The sequence below is a fragment of the Leptodactylus fuscus genome, chromosome 2 (genome assembly GCF_031893055.1).
Source record: "Leptodactylus fuscus isolate aLepFus1 chromosome 2, aLepFus1.hap2, whole genome shotgun sequence".
Lineage (NCBI taxonomy): Eukaryota > Metazoa > Chordata > Amphibia > Anura > Leptodactylidae > Leptodactylus > Leptodactylus fuscus.
This window is the reverse complement of record NC_134266.1, coordinates 53,021,529-53,044,529: the sequence shown is the minus strand read 5'-3', so window position 1 is coordinate 53,044,529 and position 23,001 is coordinate 53,021,529. Positions and strand designations below refer to the sequence as shown.

Sequence of the window (23,001 nt, the reverse complement as noted above, 5' to 3'; positions counted from 1 at the left end):
TGCAGAGATATTTCTGTTTATCTACAGTGAAGATTGGGCCAATTTTTCCATCGTAAAAATAAGTAAGATATTATTGTCCATTTTTATCATCCATTTTATATCTTATTTCATTGTTGGCATCTAATACACAAGACTATATACCATCTATTATTGAGGATCCAAGTAGTCGATCTACTTAAAATGTGTTACTGGAGCGTAGCCTATTAATACGTATAAAAGGCCACTAAAAAATTTAAGTTGGCAAAATTCTTACTGTAATCCTAAAATGGTCCGTCTGTGGGCCATCTGTGATGGTTTTTGTCAGTGTTTGCACACCTACCTGTTAATGATTTGCATTATTCTCACAACGGCCTTTACCTTTGGTATACAGGTACACATATGTCCATCATGTTCACACTTACACCCTATTCACATGACTGAGCCAAGTTTTAGCTGTGTGATTAACCTTTTTTCTTGCTGAGGACATCAGCTCTACGTCCTCCCAGGGTGGCACTTCTGTAGTGGGGGACGTAGGTAATACGCCCTCCCTGCTAATGCCGATATCTCAGGACTGCATGCAGATATCTTCAAGGTTTCAGATTCATTTTAAGGCCGGGGCCCCACGGGACGTAAACGTCGCAATTTGCCCGCAGCGGAGATGCTACGGGGAAAATCGCAGCATTGTACAGTGCAAGCAAAGGGGATGGGATTCATGCGAATCCTATGCCCACTTTGCAGAAGAAATCGCAGCGCGGACTTGCTGTGATTTGCAAAGCCGTTGCGGTTTTGCAAATCGCAGCATGTCAATTATATCTACGGAAATGCCGGCGGCTTTCCCATAGATATAATTGTAATAGAAAGTCTGCAGAGGAAAACTCAGCGAACTTTCTGTTGAAAGCGCTGCAGAAATTTGGCATTGAGATCCAACTGCAGATCTCAATTCCCAACAGCGTTTCAACAGTGAATCTCTCCAAAACTATATCATGAAGACCTTGGTATCATTTTAAAAATGAGATTCTTATCTTTAAAATGAATTTTAAACCAGCTGTGTTTCTGGCTACTATTCCTTCCCCATATACCTGCACACTTGGCTCAGCCATAACATGTACAGTCCATACTATACTAAGTTGGAATGTAGCTTTCCTATTATGTTGATTAATGATAGCCAAGTGTCCGGGTGACTAGCCTTGTTTTATTTGTGTGTTCATTGGCGTGTGGCTGGGCAGTGCTCCAAACTGTAATATTGTCCCAGTTCACTTGCCATCAGATTTATTGCTGTCACAGTGGTAGTGATGTATGATTGTGCGCTCATACTCTAAGTCACAGATTTGTGTCCATGCTTTTAGAATAGTGGTATTTCATGCTCACAAGTCTTACAGACTATAATAACTCTTATAGGGGACATTACTGAGAAAAAGAATGACCTAAAGACATCCAGAATTGCTCAAAAAGACTAAATGATCAAACAAGTCAGACGATATCTAAGAGCAGCTTATTATAGCGATAAGGCTGCTTGGGTAGTAGATTAAATGGCAAAAATCTACGTAAACCGCCAAAAAGGCAAAGATGCTCTAAATCTATGATAGGGGGCTATTACACATGGAAAAGGGTTTTTACAACAAGTGAACTTTGCATTGGTTTCCATAGCTGTTTTGTCTTAAATGGGCTTCCTCAGTGGCCTGGCTAGGTCACAAAGATTTCAGCGCTCTTGTCATCCATTATTTAGCTTTAATATCCCTTTTTACTGCAGACTTCATTTTCTGTGCCAACAATTCTCAGTTTGGATAGGTATGACATAGAGCATATTGCGGGACAGATTATATACTTCTAGTATGCAGGCATCTAATGATATTGCTAACTATATTCATTGTCTCATTCTAAAATGGTTAGGTTTTGTTACCTTTGCAAAATTTATGAGAATATTTCAGCGATACATAACTTTTGACGTTCTAAAAAAAGGCCTTTGCTTCAGGAGTCTAATAGCATGCCTGTTTAAGCAATCACATAACTTTTCTTTATGACTCCAGGCATGGAGAAGAGAATTTCTGTTACCACCTGTTGGTCATCCCAGCAGTAGCAGCCAGAGCCGCTGAATACGGTATTACTATTGTTCAGCTCCTGGCAGACCTTAAAGATCATCCAGGTGGTACATTATACTGCAAAATTGGGAATAGATTTCACATTATTGTAAATGGATTAACAAATTGAAATAGATTTAAAGGGAATGTATCACCAACTTTTGTTTTTGTTTTATTAATACCAGGTAGTAAACTATATTTTTCTAATCTGTTTTCATATTCTGTTGTAGATTTTTTAGTTCTATTTTTTATACATGATTAGGGGGCTACCATCTTGCCTGAGCTTCTCTTCTGCTCTGTTTACAACATTTAGGAATATGCTTCACAGCATAGTCTTCGCCATAGGGAGCAGTAATCTGGAGCTGACTGATTGAGGTCTATGGTAATGTCTTCCAGACAGGCTCTCTGCAGAGAGGGGGAATAAATAAGATGTAACATCATCTATTCAGTAGTGGATGCAATAACAGGTCCCTATGGGTTTTATTTATAGAGTTTTTAACTTCTATTGTATTGGTTCACCATGGTAGAGATGTTTTTTTTCAACCATCCTAACTGTCTAACTATGTGATGTACATAAGCCAGTGTCAGACTGGTCTGCAAAGGGCTCACCATCTGAATTTATATTAGTCCGCTACCTACACCTGCCTTAGACTAAGGCCCCCTTGTCGCTTTGAGGAAAATAGTTGGTGATGGGGACTACAAAAGTGATAGTAAGGAGACAAAGCCCAGGAGGGGGTATAGTGGTCGGCTGGCCTCTAGACCTAGATGTCATCTCAGCCTCTGTATGCATCTACATACCAATCATCCATATATATGTCATAATCATATGTTAAATATTTTACCCAGTGTATTATATGGGCATATAGGCTGTGCCTATCTGTATGTACTATGTACTCTGGCATGCACCACTCTAGAAGGGATTATGGGGCTAGGGTTGCATTGGGGAATTCATCTGCTCAAAATTGGCCAGTCCTAGTCTGAAATGAGCTGACTGGTGCAATGAATACCCCCACAGAATTGGTAATAGACAGTCTATTATTAGGTAATTGCTAGATTTTGTTTTTTTTTTGTTTTTTTTTTAAATACAGAGGACAACAAATGGAGAATTAAATGCAATACAACAGCAAAACATGTTGACTTTTCATTGGTCCCCATGTGGGTTGGTTGGGATTTCAAAGGATGGGAATACAATAGGTCGTGTTCCCCATCAGGAGATGGAAATGGACTGTATGTTGTAAAGTTTCAGACATTTTCTGTGCTAAAATAAACACAATTTAACATTAAAGCCCTTGTGGGCAGGAACTCCATATGACCGTACTAGTTGGTCACTAGTTCATTCTTCTTGCTTTAGTATTTGTGTATTTTGGGTTTTGAAGGTAAACTCGCTTCAACTGTAAAGCTTCATGGACTCAATGGTATTGTAAACCTAAGTAATAATAATAATACATTTAACAATAAGCAGGAGATTATGTGTTGTCCAAACAATTGACATCATTCCCAAGGTTTTAGAATTTTTTTTTTTTAGTCACTTCCCTTAATCATTTCAATTGTAACATGTTAAAACAAGTAGACGACAAATTCTCATGTGAAAAACTGCGCTGATCTTTCTAACAAGGTTTTTCCGCTAGTGAAATATTTTTATTTGTCTCTTACTGATCTAAACAGACATGTACATCGGACTCATCTCACATGTTGCAATAGAGTCAGGCTAGAAGACCACTTTCTGTAATATATTGTCGTTACGTCTTAGGGAGCCTTCACACGGAGTAAACACGCGTGTATTTTTGCAAAATACAAGTGTAAAAATACGCCTGTAAAATGTCATTGAAGTCAATGGGAGTCTTATTTTTACACGTGTATTTTGCTCCCTTAGGCTGCCTTCACACGGAGTAACGCCGGCTGCCATTCACAGCTGTACACGCGAGCACTGCGGAAGGCTCCCGAACACTTCCCATTCACTTCAATGGGAGCGCTCGTAACACCGGCTTTACAAGCGCTCCCATTGAAATGAATGGGAAGTGTTTGGGAGCCTTCTGCAGCGCTCGCGTGTACGGCTGTGAATGGCAGCTGGCGTTAATCCGTGTGAAGGCAGCCTTAGCTTGTAAAAATCCAATGTCATTTGTGTTATGGTAGAATTTCATTATGATCCCAAGTAGAAATTCCTACTGATTGTCTGCGAGCCTTCAGTTCTTATATACCTTTTTGGGTATGTATGACTCCCATAGTGATCCGTTCATTTATAGTATCCGACTGTACATTCCATACTGTAAGGTGACATCATATCCAATCAGAACTGTGATACTATATCAGGCATGCATATATTAACATTATAGTGCTTACTTATAGAATATCCCTGACGTATACCGAAAGCACTATGACTAACATTTCACTATGAACCGCACTAGACAACAGAAATAGATGGCCAACATATGTAGTGGCATTGTGTGTAATATTAACCAAGGATCTACATGGCATAGTAAAAATAAAATGTAACCTTTGCATTACTATATCATATTTGACTGATAGCAAAACAACGCCCATTGTCCTGTCTTAGGAATAGGAGTCAGAATTGGTGATTGAGCCTACCAACTCCACAGCCCTGGTTATTTGTGTTTTTCTGCACTGGTAATGAAACGGAACAATTGAAATGTCAGTGCTCATGTGAACGAAGTTTTATTCCTCCATATGTCTTCCTTTCCATCATATAAATGAGACTAAACATGGAAACCCTGATGTAATGACGGCAACTACTGATGTATCAGCTACAGAAATACAAGCTGTAGTATGAATAGAGCCTTAGGATACTGTAAGGCTGGGTCATTATGACCTAGATCAAAATCACAATTAATTGAGGATTAACGAGCTACAATTAATGAGCTATTAATTTAACCCCACCCCCTTTTTATATGCCACGCCCCCTGTTTATATGTCATGCCTTGTCACTGAATTTTGGTTTTCACATCCATGATCCTGATTTGATAGCGTATAGTTAGTGATGTATCCTTTAGACAATGGAACGTTCAAATCGATTTATTGTCTGACTTTCAGTAACCGTTTCTGCCCGAAGCTTCCATTAATGGAACTACTTCCCATTGAGATTAATGGGAGGCAGAATTTTTGCAGCGGATTCCACCATGAAATTTCTGCCTTGTGATCCTAGCCTTACATTCCAGTTATATTTCATTTTTAGGTGGAAAGAGAAGACAATAAAGACCCCTTTTTTATGATACAGATATGGCAGATCTGATTCATTATACCAATTGAGCCGGTTCTTATAGGTTTCATCCTCCTCTGTCCTTAGTCCACTATGCACTATGCTATAGAAGCTTTAACTGTTTGTGAGCTGGATTATGGACTTTGACTTTGTTAGTCTGTGTCTTTATTTGGCATAGTTCACATTGACCAGCCTGTAACATTGAATGCAGGAAGGACATGTAGTTTATCCTGCAGCATACAAGTGGGTGCAATGCTATTTGTTTAAGATTATTGAGCAATGTAACCCTCACCTGTAGGCACAAGCCTGACCGATTAGTAATTTTCCCTGTTTCAGTGGGTTAGTATATAGTATATAGTACAGTGCTGGAGAAATCCATGGTTGCGTTTGGAATGATATAGACTATATACAGCATTGCTGAATATGGTAAATGAATATATAGGCTCATAAATAGAAATGTGCTTGTGCCCTTTTAGGTTTTCTATACTAAAGCCTGAATTACAAGCAATTTTGGACATGACATTTTTATGTAACAGTTCACATAGGAATACTTGGCTTTTTCTGGAGACTTCCTTTAGGGCTAAGGGTGAGTTCACACGGAGGAAAGTGCCACGTGATGTCACAAAATCACGGCCACAAAATAGCGCCGCGTATATGATCCCGACTCCCATTGAAATCAATGGGAGCGTATACGGCCCGCAAAAGCTCACGCGGCGTATACGTGCCACATCACGCAGCACTTTACTCTGTGTGAACTCACCCTAAGGGGTAGTTCACATGGAGTCTTTTGGCAGCGGATTTTGAAGGAATCCGCCTTAAAATCCGCTGCTAAAAATGGCTCCCATTGACTTCAGTGGGAGCCGCTCACTTCTTTTTTCTGCTAGCTAGTAGCGGATAAAAGAAGCAAACTGCCCTATCTTGCTGTGGATTCTGGGATTCCGCGTCTGAATCAGCCACGGCAAGCGTGGTTCGAGGCTCCGACCCATTCATTTGGGCCTAATCCAGAGCGGAATTCTGCGACGGAATGTGTACACGGGGAATTCCGTGTGAACTATCCCTAAGCCTCATGTAGTAATATGGCAAAAAAATGCATTGGAAAAAACACAGCTGAAACGTATTGCGGTTTTGTACGCAACGTTTTTCATTGTGTTTTGCGCTGCTGGCTTTCTGCTCTTATTATACCTACAGACAATGCTAGCTTTTATGTAATTGACATGCTGCGATTTTCAAAAACACATTTGTTTTAACACCACTTTTCTGCTGCAGATTTTTTTCTGCTGTGTGTGAACGGAGTTACTCAAAATCCCATCCACGACTGTATCACTGAAATTTCCCTATTGCGGGACTATTAAAGGATTATCTTATCTTATCTTATTTCTAAATTAAGGCCCTTGGATTTCTACAACCCCTCATAAGCTGAGTAGGACACTTGTAGATGTTTCTGCAACAAGTCTGTGGTGTGTGAACATGCCCTTATAGTCATATCTGCACTCATAAGGTAATAGCTGAACATATGAACATGTCAGGCCCTCCTCAATGATAGATTTGTGGAAACCAATTAAATAATACTCCGTGGCAAAGTTGGATAACACTTTTATCAGAACATTAGCACAATCTAATAGACGTTTCCACATTTCCTGTCTGCATATTTTAAATGACAGAATGAAATATTAATTTCTTCATAAAGCTTAGATTACACAAGGCACATGCCTGTCAGCTATGGAAATATTACAAGTCGGATGACAAGGTTCAAATAGTTTTTATAATATAACGTATTCATATACATTTATCTTTAATAAAAGTGTCACTTGTCCTTACTTATTGGGCCCCATCCGTTTTACCTGCTCCGTCTGGTCGGCCATAGTCCCAGACCATAGGAGGTTCCTGCAGTCATGGTTGTATCCATTGGCCACTGATCAAGACAAAAGACTGTGACTACTAAGATGGATAGAGAAGATCTCTAAAAGTCTGCAAAATGTTTGTATATATTTACAAAAATATTTACTTTCGGGGCAACACGATGGTTCAGTGGTTAGCACTGTGCTGGAGTCCTGGGTTCAAATCCTGCCAAGTGCAACATCTGCAAGGAGTTTGTATTTTCTTCCTGTGTTTGCGTGGATTTCCTCCCATTCTCCAAAGACAAAAAAGGTTTAACTTTTACATAAGTTTATGTTCATGGGAAATCTCCTTTAACACTTTATTATCATCAAGCCCAACATTCTGCAGTGATTGAATTCCTTATATACTTTCATAGCTCCATTAATTTCTAGGTAAATTTATACTATATAGACTACTGTAAAAAATAAATTAGGCAGGTGTGGAGTAAATGGTACAAATAACACTTAAAGGGATTCTATCATTAAAATGCAATTTTTTCTGGCTACCACGTCGGAACAGCCTTAAGAAAGGCTATTCTTCTCCTACCTTTAGATGTCTTCTCTGGGCCGCTGTTCAGTATAAATCCCGGTTTTCGTTGGTATGCAAATGAGTTCTCTCGCAGCACTGGGGGCGGCCCCCAGTGCTCAAACAGCACTGGGGGCGTCCCCAGTACTGCGAGAGAACTTTCCATCTTCTTCTGGAATGGCCTCTCTTTGTGTCTTCTTCCGGTGCTGGCTTCAAACTTCTAGGCCTAGGGCAAAGCCGACTGTGTATGCCCGCTGGCCACAAGAAAATGGCCGCTTACACAGTAAGGCCTAGAATTTTGATGCCTGTGCCCGAAGAAGACGCGTGAAGAGGACGTTCCTGAAGAAGATGGAGGTGGTGCTGGAGAGTTCTCTCGCAGCATTGAGCACGCCCCCCGTGCTGTTTGAGCACTGGGGCCCGTCCCCAGTGCTCCAAGAGAACTCATTTGCATACCGACAAACTGGGATTTATACTGAAAGGCGGCCCGGAGAAGACCTCTAAAGGTAGGAGAAGAATAGCCTTTCTTAAGGCTATTCCGATGTGGTACTCAGAAAAAAATTGCATTTTAATAGAAGTTTTAGTAGGATACGTTTGTCAATTAACAAAATGAAGTGAATAAACAATAGAGAAATCTAAATCACACATATTTGGCGTGACCAAACTTTGTGTTAAAAATAGCACCAATTCTTCTTGGTACACTTGCACAAAGTTTTTGAAAGAACTCGACAGGAAGGTTGTTCCAAGTATCTTGGAGAACTAAGCACAGACCTTCTGTGGATATAGACTTGCTCAAATCCTTCTGAGTCTTCACGTGATCCCAGATAGACTACATGATGCTGAGGTCAGGGTTCTGTGGGGCCCATATCATCACTTCCAGGACTCCTCCTCCAAACGACGGTCACGCCAAGTATGATTTTGATTTTTGTTTTGTTCATTCACTTAATATTGTTAAACATAATCTATTAACACTTCGATGTGTGAACACCTTCTTAATTTGCAGCATTGCTGTAGTATCCGTTCAATTTATTTTGGCTAACCAAACACAGTACATTTATTTTTTTTCAGAATTTCCTTTAATGATATATTTAGCTTTTTCTTTAAATCTCTATCGCTGAAGTCAAGGTTATCTTGTTATCTTGTCTTGTTAAACCGCCAGGTTGTAAGACTCGAATATTGCTATAGAAAATGAAATGCTGTTTATTTCAACCCTGTCATACTTCAGTAATGTGAAAAGCTACAAGCGTGCACAGTGTTTAATTCTGCTATATTTTTTCCATCAAACTGTTAGCTGAATACTTTGGGAACATAATAGTTTGCTGTTCACACTTTCTGCATATAAATGCAGGTTTATTTAGAACATAATGTACTGTATGGTGTTTATGCTGTCGGTGTATGTAATGATAACAGCAGAGACCTGTATGACCTAAACATCTAAGGCTTAGGATACAATAGATTGCAAAATCAGGTTTTTTTTGAAAAGCTGGTCATCTTGTGCCACATCTCTAGATATTTAGACCCAAAGAAAGTTAAGCAAGGACACATCTGTATTGACAAAAATGATAAACTAGTAATTTTGGCAAATACGTCTCAGTATGTTCTTTATAAGAAAGTATGTACAGTGAGTATCTGTGCTAGACATGATGTCATCTGAACGACAACACTGCCTTGAATGCTATAAAGATTAGTCTTCCGAATTATACTTTTTTTTTTTTTTCTTGAAATTTAGGACTTTATTTTCAATGATGGAAAAAAGCTTCCATCTTGTGTTTAACATTATAGTGAATGATGACGTATGCAGACAAAATGTACGCCATTTGCAACAGTTTTTCATTTTCTGATCCTAGAATAATTGAAAAATGGACTTAAACCAATGTGAACCTAGCTTTACCCATCTACGCTTTTGCATAAGCTGTGACATCTCTTCATTTTTTACATTACCCCTGTTTTGTAATATCACTGTGCATATTATTATCAAACTGTGACATCACTGTATGCAGTTATCCTTTCCCATGGATTCACAGTGTTTGTTAAAATTGTCTTGAGACATCACTGAATGCAATAAGACTTTCTTCTGGCTTCACAGTGTTTATAAAACCTGTCCTATGACAGCACTGTATTTGTTATATCTATTTCCTGACATTCCTGTGTAGTTGGTGGGTATCCAGTTAAGCTCGGTTTACATCTTTGTTCAGTATTCCATTTGGGGAGTCTGCTTGAGGACCCCCGAATGAAAACCTATATGCATTAAAAAGCGGTTAGCTAAGAAACCACATGGACCCCATAGACTGTAATGGGGTCCATGTGGTTTCCGCATGAAACATGTGGAGAGAAAAGTGCTGCTTGCAGTACTTTTCTCTCTGCATGATTTGTGCGTACACTATGTAACTGAGCGGAAACCACATGGACCCCATTATAGTCTATGCGTATAGGTTTCCGTTGGGGGGTTCCCCAAGCAGACTCCCCGACTGGAGTACCAAACGCAGATGTGAACTGTCCCTTACAGTCTCTGCCTTGGGGCCTAAGAACTTTGCATTACATCACTTCTTTGTAATGCTTTTGATCTTTTATCATTGACACTTTCAAGAATTGATTGTTTAGACTGTTGAGTGCGGTTCGGAATAAATTATAAAGCTCCCTGATCTTTCTGCCCAGTCACATTGATAATAAACTGTTGCTGTGTTGTTGAAGCATCCAGGTCCTATCATGTAAAAAAAAAAAACATATAGGTTTAAGTTATGTATTTAGGGCATGGAGGGATGCAACTGAATTTAACAAGCTGTATTAGAAATTGAGTTTTATATAAAGGGGTTTAACCTACTAAAGTTTATGTATTTTGTATCATGGTATATAATGTACTAATATATTTTCTATATCATTTCCTTTTGGTTTCAAGAGCTCTGTTTGCTGTCACACAATAGGAAAGATCATTATTTACTTTCAGTCCTGGTCATGTGATGAATACACAAGAAACATGGGACAGCTCTAATACACATACTGTAATATAAGATAGGATGAGATAATCCATTAATAGTCCCACCATGGGGAAATTCAGTGTGTTATAGCAGCATGGATAATACAGTAATATAGTACAAAAAAAGAACACATACAAACTCAGAATAGCAGATAGAAAAGATACTAGGAGTCATAGCAACTAAAAAGAAAAAGACTTCAGGATCACTTAGTTCTCTGTGCGGAGTGCTCTTTGCTTAGCCTCATGTAGATTATACAGCCTGACCGCGGTTGGGAGGAAGGACCTCCAATAACATTCCTTCTCACACTTGGGTTGAAGCAGTCGGTCACTGACAGTACTGCCCAGTGCTATCCCAGTCTCATACATGGGATGGGAGTTATTCTCCAGCATGGAGCTCACCACAGACAGTATCCCAACATAACCATTGCATGACTAGGACAAATGTCCAGCTTTAACCACCTGGTGGCATTAGAGAGACAGCGATCTTCCATCGGGAGGGGAGCTAATTTGCATACTCTTTTTCCATAGAACATTGCAGTGTGATCTTCTCATTGAGATCCAGTACTCCACCAAAGCTGCTTGAGTGGAGCCAACCAAGCCAATCAATACCCTGCTCAGTTGCCTACAGATGGGTGTCTGGTTTGGCTTGTCACATTTCATGTTAGCTACCAGCATGTAGCACTAGAAAAACAGTTTTCTTCCTTCTAGAGGAGAGCTAATTTGCAGTCTTAAGAAGTTATCAATGATTATCTGCTTATATCTACAAGTAAAGATCTTGAAAGCCTTAATGAATTGATCCCCTGACTTATGGATCAAGAAGTCAGTACTGGACTCGGCAGAGCCACATTGTTGTCATGACCCTATTAGAAGATGAAAACGTTAAAATGGATTAGAGGACGTACACACACAATGAAGCGATTCACAATGGACTCCAATATCAGTGGTTCCAATAAAGGTCTTTTTTCTGAACAAATGGATAGTCACAGTAAAGCTGATCTGTTAGTGATGTTCAATGGGAATCCTTAAAGCCCTTTGGTATGGATTCCAATTAGTTTCTCAGGTGGTGGGCTGCTTATTATATCAGGGCTTTGTAGAGCAACTTAATGCAGTATCTAGTCAAGTGATTCCACGGGGTATTGGAACCAAGGCCAGGTTCCTGAAATAATCCTCCTCTTCATCTCTAGGAATGAATGTGAACACTCTGAATGAGTAAGAAACTATTGCTATTCATGTAAGTGCCAATCACATTCCAATCAAGATGCAGCCTGGTACCGGGTGGTTCATCCGAGATTGAAACAAGAAGTGGACAGAATTGCTATTATTCTCTACAAGTCTGATTGCATTGAACTCCGGCATCTTATTCCTTTCATATTCTTGTATGTATCACCGTTTTATTGCTGAAATCTCTATCCATGTGTATGGGCTGCACAATGATCTGGTCTTATAGGCAACGGTTTTCTTAGTTACCAATATCCATGGTGTTTAGAGCTAATATGTCTCAGACTTCAACATTAACATTCTCAGACTTACCATTAACATTTAATACTAGACCAAGGGGTTCACATGGGTTTTGGTTGTCTCCAGTAATTATAGGGATTAACACGATGTGATGATGTCCATAAAGCTAAGTTAAGTTATAGACCCCACCATTCCTGAGCCACCAGTGCAGTTAGTTTTGGTGGCTTATATGCTAATTAGGTTCTGTACTGTCAGGTAAGAGGAGTGATGCAGGAACAGACAACTGGGAGTGAACCTGAACTCTGACACTGCCTGGCCCTGACTGGATAGTGTCGGGACTCTAATTCACTCCTCTAGTCTGCTCCTGTCTGTCTCCACCCATTTGTATGTAAAGAACCTAATTAGCATATTAGCCTCCAAAACTAAATGTGCTGATTGTTCAGGAATGGTGGGGGCTACAGAAAAGATATCAACTGGGCCAGAATCAGTAGTGTGGCACCTATTAAGACCGAGAGTGGTGAAAATTGCTTTTATATTCTTTTTCAGTGGTTGAATGATTTTGCCTTCCTAAATCCTATCATTGCTTGTTTTCCAATCCGTACAATGCATTTTATTGTCACAGCAGCAGTCATACAGTAGGTGTTTCACAGATTCTTTCTCTGGGTGAGTCCATCACACCTGTTATTTTGTTAAAGATAGAATCTGAAGACAAGGCTGGCACTGCTTAGCAATGTGATTTACAATAGATTAGAATAAATTACAATGGAAGAGATAGGCATGCGTTACATGATATTAACACTGATGTTGGGCTAAGTGTTCTCATGGTGTTCACAATTATTTTTTGTGACGCCGCTGCCCAAGGCGATACAGTTGTCTTTTTTTAAATTATTTGACAAATTTGAAGGGGACAAAACCTTACCTGTTAGACAAACCCACGATCCTTATCCCCATAAAGCACTTGTTTTGACAATTGCTTCTCACCACAATTCAGGATAATAGGATTCAGTTCATCCTCCCTTTCCAAATGTCCTTTAAGGGTAAAGTAGGGAAAAAAAATCTCTAGTGAGCAAAAAGCAAAGCTTAGTACATCAGGGGAATATCGTCATCTATCTGTGGTCCAAGAAACTTACAGTTATTAGCAAACAACCCTGAATTGTGAGCAGTAAGGTCGATTGAAGCTGGCATGGGTGACATTACTAGCCGGACTTCAGATTTTGACTTGTACTGTCTGACAGGTACCCAATTCTGACTTGTACCTGAGTTTCATTTTTGGGATTGTTTTGCATAATGACCTGTTTCTTAAAGATCCAAGTGAAAATCTAAAGCCATTATGGTTAGAGCTGGTTTTCTGGCTGACTTCTCCTTCCATTGAAATGAAATGGAGTGGTTATGTATAACCTTTATCTTCCAGGATGCAGGACACCTGTCTTGTGAGCATACTTGGTTTAGTATAGGAGCGCCAGATAACCAAATACAAAAGGAACAAGGCAGTAAAGACTGACAGCTATGGAAAGGACAGTATGCAAACAGATTCTTAGAGAAGCAAGATACACGCTGACTGAAACAGGTCATAGACATTTTTGTCAGTGTAACTCCTGGTATTTCCATTTCTGTACAGTGAGGAGAGAAGTAAATGTTTTATAGGATGGAATTTTTCCTAGAGAGAGTCGCATATCTTATCTTTATAGAAATAGCCATACACACTAAAACCCCAAAAAACTATGTTAGTAGAAAATGAAAAATAATGCACAAAAAAAAAAAAAAAAGACGCAAAAATCCATTACCCATTAATCTTGAGTGTAAAATAGTTCCTGGTCACTAAGTTAGAATTCTTTGGAGTTGATTTTATTTTACTCCATTAGATCACTGAAACCATAAGAAGTCTTTATTTGGAATCCTCCTGTGTGTAGATATAGAGGTTATATACTGGTTATGGCTCCCCCTGGTGTTTTCCTTCTTACTTTTCATATTGTCCACCTACTGTGTTTAGTCTGGTGGTCGCACATGCTCTATAGTTCTGTCAGAGTATAAGGGTCCTTCTGCACATGATTGGTGGAGTGATTTCTGATGTGGAGGGCCTTGTTTTTACATCATGGGACAACCTATTTTATGGAAAAGGAGCTTTCCTGAAGATATGTCATTTTTAGACAGAGCTGTACTCAAGTCAATGTTTCTCAACATCGCTAAGGAAATTACCTCCTACTCCCTACATTAAGACAACATGATATCAAAAGTACCCTGTAGAGACATGGTGTATACCCCTTGGTAAGAGATTGGGCTGTGGGTTCCTAAACTACAACAAACAGAACATCACCCACTAGGTTGGTCTTTAAGGTTGGGACGTTGCGGAAACGCAGCTTTTTCTTGTTGCAGATTTTGTTGTGGTTTTTTGAGACAAAGTCAGAAGTGGATTGAGCAGAAGGTGGAAGTGTAAGAGCTATATATATATATATATATATATATATATATACACACATATTTGTCATTCCTTTTGTGGTCACTCCCTGGTTTGGCTCAAAAAACAGCAACAAAATCTGCAACAAAAAAAGCTGCGTTTCCGTAATGTGGGGCCCCAGCCTAAAGGGGTATTCCCATCTTGGCCAAACATAGTTGCAGGAGTTACAGAGACAGAGTAGCTACTTTGCTGTTTTGACAATTCCTGACTACTTTAGGGAGGCAGAGACAGGGCTATTCCAATCTCTGCCATAGAAGACTGTTATGGGAATAACCATTTAACTCATGATAACAATGGATGCGCCCACAAATAGAATGCTCTGGCACAGATACAAGAAACGCGTTACTAAACTCCAATTCCTCAGAATCCAATTTGCAAGCAGATGCTATTTTAAGGGCGACCAGGCTTTGATTATAGGCAGACACATGTTAATAACTCTGTTCAGACATCTGCTCTTAGGCAAGCATGGCAAGATTAATTCCACTCTAGTGCTAAGCTGTGATAGAAAGCTTGAGTGCATGATGTACGCACGCTATGTGACTTTTGTCTCCAGTAAATGTATTGGAAGCTGACCTGAAATATATACTCCTGGCTATATTATAGCATGCTCGTGCTGTTTCGGCACACTAAAAATTGTTGTTGCGAACATGATATTAAAAGAACAATCAAGTAATGGGAGAAAAATTAAATAGATGTTTACCTCTCCTACCTAAATGTGTTGTCCAGCGAATAAAAATTATTCATAAAGGGGCAAAAAATTTTAAAAAAGTCACCTCATTGATCCCTCCTCTGCTCCTGGTGTCTCTATATCAGGTAGGGAACGTATGGCTCTCCAGCTGTTGCAAAACTACAACTCCCAGCATGCATACTGGCTCTGCTGTTCTGGGAACTCCCATGGAAGTGAATGGAGCATGCTGGGAGTTGTAGTTTCACAGCAGCTGGAGAGCCAAAGGTTCCCTACCCCTGCTCTATATGGTTCCCCATTGGTCTTTATTTCCTGCCTCAATAATGATATGAGACCATTTCAGCCAGTCACTAGATCTGAGGTCCTATTAGGGGTTAAGTAACGGAGTAAGGCCTGGTTCACATTTACATTTGGGTAGTCGACTTGGGGGCCCCCTGAACGGAATACCAACCGCATTAAAAAGCAGCAGAGAAACAACATGGACCCCATAGACTAAACTTGGGCCCGTGTGTTATCCACGTGGTGTCTGCACAAATCATGCGGAGAGAAAAGTACTGCAAGCACTACTTTTCTCTCCGTATGATTCGTGCGGAAAACACACGGACCCCTATATAGTCTGTGTGGTTTCTGTACTAATCACTTTTTCATGCGTTCGGTGGGTCCCCAAGCAGCCCAAATGGAACACCAAATGCAGATGTGAACTAGGCCTTAGAGATTATTACAGCCGCCATATACTACTAATAGCTGGGAAAAGCTGGGAGGAGAACTGGCAAATATAGTTTAATGTGGACAAGTCTATGAATTTGGGCTATGGAAACAAGTTCTATAACTGTATATTACCTTATAAAACTCTGGGTGAAACGGCCACTGAAAAAGACTTTGGGATATTGGTGATATTGGTAGACCGTAAACTTCAGCAACTAATGCCAGGCAGCTGCTGCCAAGGCAACTAAATAATGGAATGTATCAAGAGAGGAATAGTTTGACGAGATAGGAATATAGTTTTTTTTATAGTTTAAGAGGGACTTGATGCCTTTCTTGAAAGTGATATATTGACAAGTTATCGGTATAGTACTAGACTTTTGAGGTTGGGATGCAGTGGCGTAACTAGGAATGGAGGGGCCCCGTGGCGAACCTTTGACATGGTCCCCACCCCCCCGCAACCGACGCCGAAGACCTCGACCGACCCCCTCCACCGCTTTCCTGCGCGCTCTATTATGTCCCTTATTGGCCCCTGCACACAGTATTATGTCCCACAGTGGCCCCTGCACTCAGTATTATGTCCCTCAGTGGCCCCTGCGCACTGTATTATGTCCCATAGTGGACATCCATAAATAATTATTATACTCTGGGGTCTTTTCAGAATGAGCCGAGCGAACCGTACACGCGAGCGCTTCCCATTCACTTCAATGGGAGCGCTCGTAGAGAAAAAAGCAGCCCATTCATTTCAATGTGGCACGTATACGGAGTGTGAGAGTTTGCGCGCCGTATACGCTCCCATTGATTTCAATGGGAGTTAGGATCGTATGCGCTGCGGTATTTTGCGGCCGTGATTTTGCGTGTGGACGCACCCTTAACGTTCAGAATCAGTCAGTGTATCCGTAGTGTGAATGCACCCCTAAGATGTTTTTTTAGGGTTCGAACATGGCATTTAGGATTTAATCGTAAGGGATGTTTAAAGGGTCTATATGAGAGAAATCCATTCAGAGTCCGTCCTTGATCAATTGTTCTCGCCCTGCGGTAACGTTTGAGAAGATTCTTTACTCTTGTGTTTAGATCTATCAGTTACCAAGTTGCCAAAGCATTTAGGCTTCTGTTATAAGCAGAAGCCATGATGTAAATGTGAACAGTGCATAAACATTTACAGTAACCGCTGGTAAAACACGATATTGTTCTGTAATACTGATAGGCAGCACAAGGCCATATTCATTTACATAGTTCAGATCAGTTGTGTAACACACTGTATACACTACCTGGCTGTGTACTTTGTTACATACCATAGATGACTATACAATATACACCATAAAAAATTCATCCTTTAGGATAGTATCCTGACATTGATTGTATCGGGGTATAATTTATGGTGTGTGTATTGTGTGGGGACAAAGTCTAAGGTGTTGAATAATTAAAGTCAATAATACATTATTAATTATTTGTGTTATGTCGAGGACGGACGTGACACATTGATAATATTAATTTATGACGCCTTTTGTATTCTGTTGATGTCAGGTGAAAAGGAAATTAATAGCAGAGTATTAGATGACCGGAGTTCAATGTAATGACTTTGTGTGTGCGGAAGCGCTTTACTTGGTAATTAAAAATACTGATATCTATAGGAAAACAGATATATGATAACCCTAGGTGCATACACACTAGTGTTTGGGTCTTTCATTTTGGTCTGCATGGGGACGGGAAAGATGGAGAGCCTGTCCACTTATAATGGGGTCCACCAGGTTTGTACTTTGTTTTATTCTGAACCCGGCAGAGAGAAACTTCTCAAAAATATTTTGCAACAAATCTACCATGTGTGAATTTACACTTATATGGTATTTAATGTATAGTGAAAAGAAACGTCTGTCTACCTCGGGATATAATCAAAGCAAACAGAAGGGATTTAGGACCCCAAAACAGCCTATAATCATCCAATAACCCAGAAAGACTTGGAAACCAGTAGTTATGGACCACTAATCCATTATAGAGAATTGTATGGGAAGACCCCATAAATAAAACCATAACCAGAGACAGCTGCATTGTAACAAAAATGTCAGAAATCCTCGAAACTCAGCAAACCAAAATGATTCATACATTGACTTTTATAGGTTTTACTATTTCAGTTAGCATCTTTCTAGAAACTAAAAATACAGAAAAAAAATGTTATAAAACTCTTTAAGGCCGGGGCCACACAGGGCAAACACACAGCAATTCTGCTGCAGGTAAAATCGCGGCATTTTACAGTCAAGACAATGTGGATGGGATTCTGGGGAATCCCATGGCCACTTTGTGGTAAAAACTGTGCTGCGGGCATGCCGTAATTTACAAAATCGGCGCGATTTTAAAAATCACAGCATGTCAATTATATCTATGGAAATGCCGGCGGTTTCCCCATAGGTATAATTGAAACAGAAAGTCCGCAGAGGAAACCTCTGCAAACTTTCTGTCTAAAGCGCTGTGGGAAGAACCGTGATGCATGGCCGCTACGGTTTTTCCCAAAGCACTTTTTTGCTGCAGGACATTACATGGTGCTAAGCCGCCCACGTTGTGAAAATGCAGGGTTTTTTGTCAGATTCAGCTTTTTTTGTTGCAGTTCCAAAAATGGCTACAGAAGGAATGGGAAATATATAGGAAGCTCTTATTCTTCTCCCTTCTGCTCAATCCACTTCTGGTTTTGGCTCAAAAAAACGCAGCAAAATCTGCAACAAAAAAAGCTGTGTTTCTGCAATGTGAGCCCTCAGCCTAATGGTTTTTCCTGTTCATGGGGGCCCCACTGTCTCCGGCTAAGCCCTGCACCACTTGATAGAAAGGGGCTGAGGATGTCACACAGCTATAATGAAGGAGGCAGGAGCTCAGATTATTTTGGAGACTATAGAGAGAAGGAGATTGCACTGCTCATCAGCAGGTACATATAGTATAGTCTCTAGCTGTACATGTGAGGCTGTGTTCAGGTATCATGGTATTGATAACAGAGCAAAGCAAAAGAGCAACGTTAAATCCAAGATGGTTTTGGATAAGGAGCAAAGTAGACACTATAGCAGGGATAAGAGTATATAGTACATGAATGAAGCCTGGACAGTGACAGAAAGTCAGGTGAGGAGTGCAGGGACGGAAAAACAGTGCTAGAGTTTTTTTAAAGAAATTCTGCAGTACATTTCTTTGGCTGCCTGTTGTCAGAACAGTAGATTCATCTCTTTATACTTATGGTGTTTATGCATGCAGATGTAACCCCCATGAGCTTGGTATACATTAACATTTATGGTATACATGTATTGTCATTTCTTATTTGTGCCATATATTGATATATTTTAGACATTCTTATTTGCATTAGGTAAAAGCAGCAATGTCTGAAGCATATTAGATTCTCCAGTGGGTAAAGCACAGTAATAATCTAATATGCCCCTATTGATTGATGTTGCTGGGCATATTGCATGTGACTAGTAAGGTCATTACCCAAGGTACAAGATCATGAAGACTCCATGTACTATATTATATACGAGCAATGCTCAAATCTTTTTGTACGAACATGCTCAAGTATAAACTGAATTATGTGCTGGTTTCAATTTCCGTGATGTACATTGCTACAGGGCTCCTGCCATTCTTGCAGCCTCATTATGCTGTATGGATGGACACAACATATCTCCATCTATCGCTGCCCTAAATTCAAGGTTGACAGCTGCAAAGAATAGAAAGGTTTCTTCTGCTGCACTTTTTCTATAAATCACACTTCCAAATCAGACCTAAGAAAAATACTGTAATTAAAAAGTAATCAAATATAGAAAGTGATTTGTGTCCCCTATGTCTATGTCACTTCTGCTTAGATAGCCATTCCAGAGTGCAGGAAAGCTGGGTGGCTTATGCCCTAACAGGCCTTTACAAGTTACAGCTTTGTGACCCGTGTGTGGTTCCAGGCCATCTCCATAGTGCTGTGATCAACCATGATCTTGTCAGTATAAGAGGGTTAACTGCAAGAAACAAGGTTTCTCCTGTTTTCCTGATGGCAATTACACTAACAGGGCATGAGATTTTTTTTTAAACAGTACATCTGGGGTATATAAATGGGTTGTCCCAGGATAACAACTTATGATGTTTCCACATACAGTAAGTGTTTGATCACTGGAGGACCCACCCCTGGACCCGCACCAGTCATGAGGGGAGTCCCATATTCCTTGTTTGAACTCGCAGGACTGAAGAAGATAGCCTGGTGCTATATTTGATCCCCATCAGTCCTGTAGAGATTGAACACATGAGCAACCATTTCTCCATTTAAATAAGGAACACACAATAATGCACAATAAATTGGTATTCGAGGAAAAGCCCTTTTAAGTACGGAACAATATTACGTCTAGTTGTGGGGAAGGGGGTCAAAGACGACCTGTCATCAGGTCTGAAAAGACATACAGTATATTATCATTATGCTATCACCCTGAGGGTTTTGGTGCGTTTTTATATCCAGATCCATTCAGTCGCTCCAAACATATATGCCCTTTTGGTGTTATACTAGCCCAATGGCAGTAACAGTATGAAATGTTCTGGGCTGGGGTTCTATATGCATGCTATACTGTATATCATGTGTTTTACTGCTCACTTTGCTAGTATACCCTAATTTCCATCAACACATTTAACATCAACCCTTAGGGAGCATTCACACGGAGTAACGCCGGGCATGTATCACAGCCGTACACGCTGGCGTTACAGCAGACTGCAGAACACTTCCCATTCACTTCAATGGGAGTGCTCGTAACAGCGGCGTTTACGAGTGCTCCCATTGAAGTGAATGGGAAGTGTTCGGCAGCCTGCCGTAGCGTCGGCGTGTACGGCTGTAATACACGCCCGGCGTTACTCCGTGTGAATGCCCCCTTAGGGGGCATTCACATGGAGGAAAATGGAGCTGAGTTTGGTGTGGAATCCGCTTCTGATTCAGAGCTGAAAAAAAAGCCTCCCATTGACTTCAACGGGTTCCTTTTTCTGCTAGCAATAACAGGAACCCATTGAAGTCAGTGGCAGGCTTTTTTTCAGCGCTGAAATTCCACACCAAATTCCTCACCATTTTCCTCCATATGAATGGACCTTTTAAAAGGCTTATATCTTTGGAATGGCTGGATAGATTTGGATGGACAGCACCTATTAGATGTATGCCATTGAGCTTTTCAGACCAGGTGACAGATCCACTTTAAATGTTTTACTTTATCATCAAACTGCATATTTACCAGCCATTTTATAGTTTTGCCAGGGATGTTTTTTCATCTTGAGCTTGGCTGTACTTTACAGCAGTGATGGTCATCATGACGATACAATTCTGACAGTATGTTCATGGCAATTTGCTTGTAAGCAGCAGATTCGTCCCAGGGGACATGACAACAGTAACAATTATAGCTAATAATTATGCTTTAATTATTGCCGTCAGAAGGTTATTATGTTTATAAGGTCATATGTTTATAATCTTACAGAGGAACAAATATACAAAACCATTCCTGTTATTATATCTGACAGTTTATGTATGGGGCACCTAAAATTTTGTTGGCTTACATTAAGAGTTGTCATTACATCGGCATCACACTGAGCACTGCAGCGCTGGCATCCGATGTCAACAATGCAGGGGTTCTTTATATAGCTGATAGCTGGGCTTTCGACAGTCAGACCCCCCGCCCTGTCTAAGATTGCTTATAGCACAAAAAATATTTAGCCTTTATCCATAGGATCGGTGGGAGTCCAAATGATGAGACCCCTAACAATTCTGGAGGGTGTGTTACCCCCATTGTGGATGCAGATTCACTCCTGTTCCATTTATTTCAATGGAAGCACAAGAGATGGCACATAAAAAAAGCATGTGATTTCAGTCTTAGACTATAGGGCAACTTTGGCCGCACATTATGACCCAGACCAATACTCCCAGTGGCAAAAAATCAGGTTGTGTTTTTTTTTTTTTGTCTTAGTGTTTTTTGCAGTCCCTTTAATGTGACTCCTCTCATTAGTTGCAGCTTGCAGGGCATCATGATGCTCTTGGGACATAGCCAAGGTCACTGTGTATCTTTAGCTTCAGAGTGTTGCTCTCAATTGTAAAACCACATAAAAAAGATCAGAGTTTGAAATATGTTTTATAAGGTTTAATTCACATCTGCAGTGGGTGGGCTTCAATTTTTTTTCTGTTTTGTCACAAGCACAGAAAAATAAAATGGAAACTGAGGGCAGATGGACACGGACAGAGCCCAACGGATGTCGTTCCTTATTATGGGGTCCATCAGTTTTACTATAACATGTCTGCCATTTTCCTGGAAATTACTTTATCATTCCATATTTTTGATAGATTCTGACCTAGCTCCTAGAGGCATTTGTGATGCAGATGTGATTGCAGCCTTATTTGTATATGTATTTTATATATTATATGTATTTTACTACCTCAGTCCATGAAACTTAAGCGCTCATTGATTCATTTTTGACCTTATAGGTGCAGCCAACATGGTGTTTTAAGACAACTGACTTGGGTAAGTGTATACTAATTTTCTCTTCTTTTGCTTTCCCTAATAAGATTTAAAATATATATATATATATATATATATATATATATATATATATATATATAATATATGTGTGTGTATTTGGTGCATATTAGGTTCAATTAGTGCATATTAATATTATTGCATTAATATCTATGCAAAGTAAAACATTTTTCCCATATGGATTACACTAAGAAACCCCATTGCAAATGAGAACGTAGATAAATCATCTAATTCCACTGTTTCTGTGCTAATATTACTTTTTTGGAATGAACACAACTATCTTTTATAGTTACATATTTGATTACATAATATTTGTTTCTCCCATCGCAGCCTTTCAGCCAGGCTGTATGCAGTATATGCTTCTCACTTCCTGTATATCTCTCCCTCCCCCTCCCTCCTGCTGAACAGGACAAACACTTCTGAAGGTCAGATATTATGCAGATTCTTGTACAGAACAGACTCCCTGTTATCTGTGGGTTTACATAGAGAGATAAGAGACTCAGCTTTATAAGCAAAGTGCAATTAGCTGAATGGATTGTCCTGCTGG

General features: G+C 40.0%; 1 protein-coding gene across 2 annotated transcripts in view; it reads left to right on the top strand.

Annotated features, from left to right (window-relative positions):
* CDKL5 (cyclin dependent kinase like 5) overlaps window positions 1–23,001 on the top strand; it is a 257,239-nt gene that overhangs the window by 14,741 nt on the left and 219,497 nt on the right. For both annotated transcript variants that reach the window (XM_075263752.1, XM_075263751.1), the window contains exon 2: window positions 22,403–22,439. The gene's annotated coding sequence lies outside the window, so the exon portion shown is untranslated. The remainder of the gene's footprint in view (window positions 1–22,402; window positions 22,440–23,001) is intronic.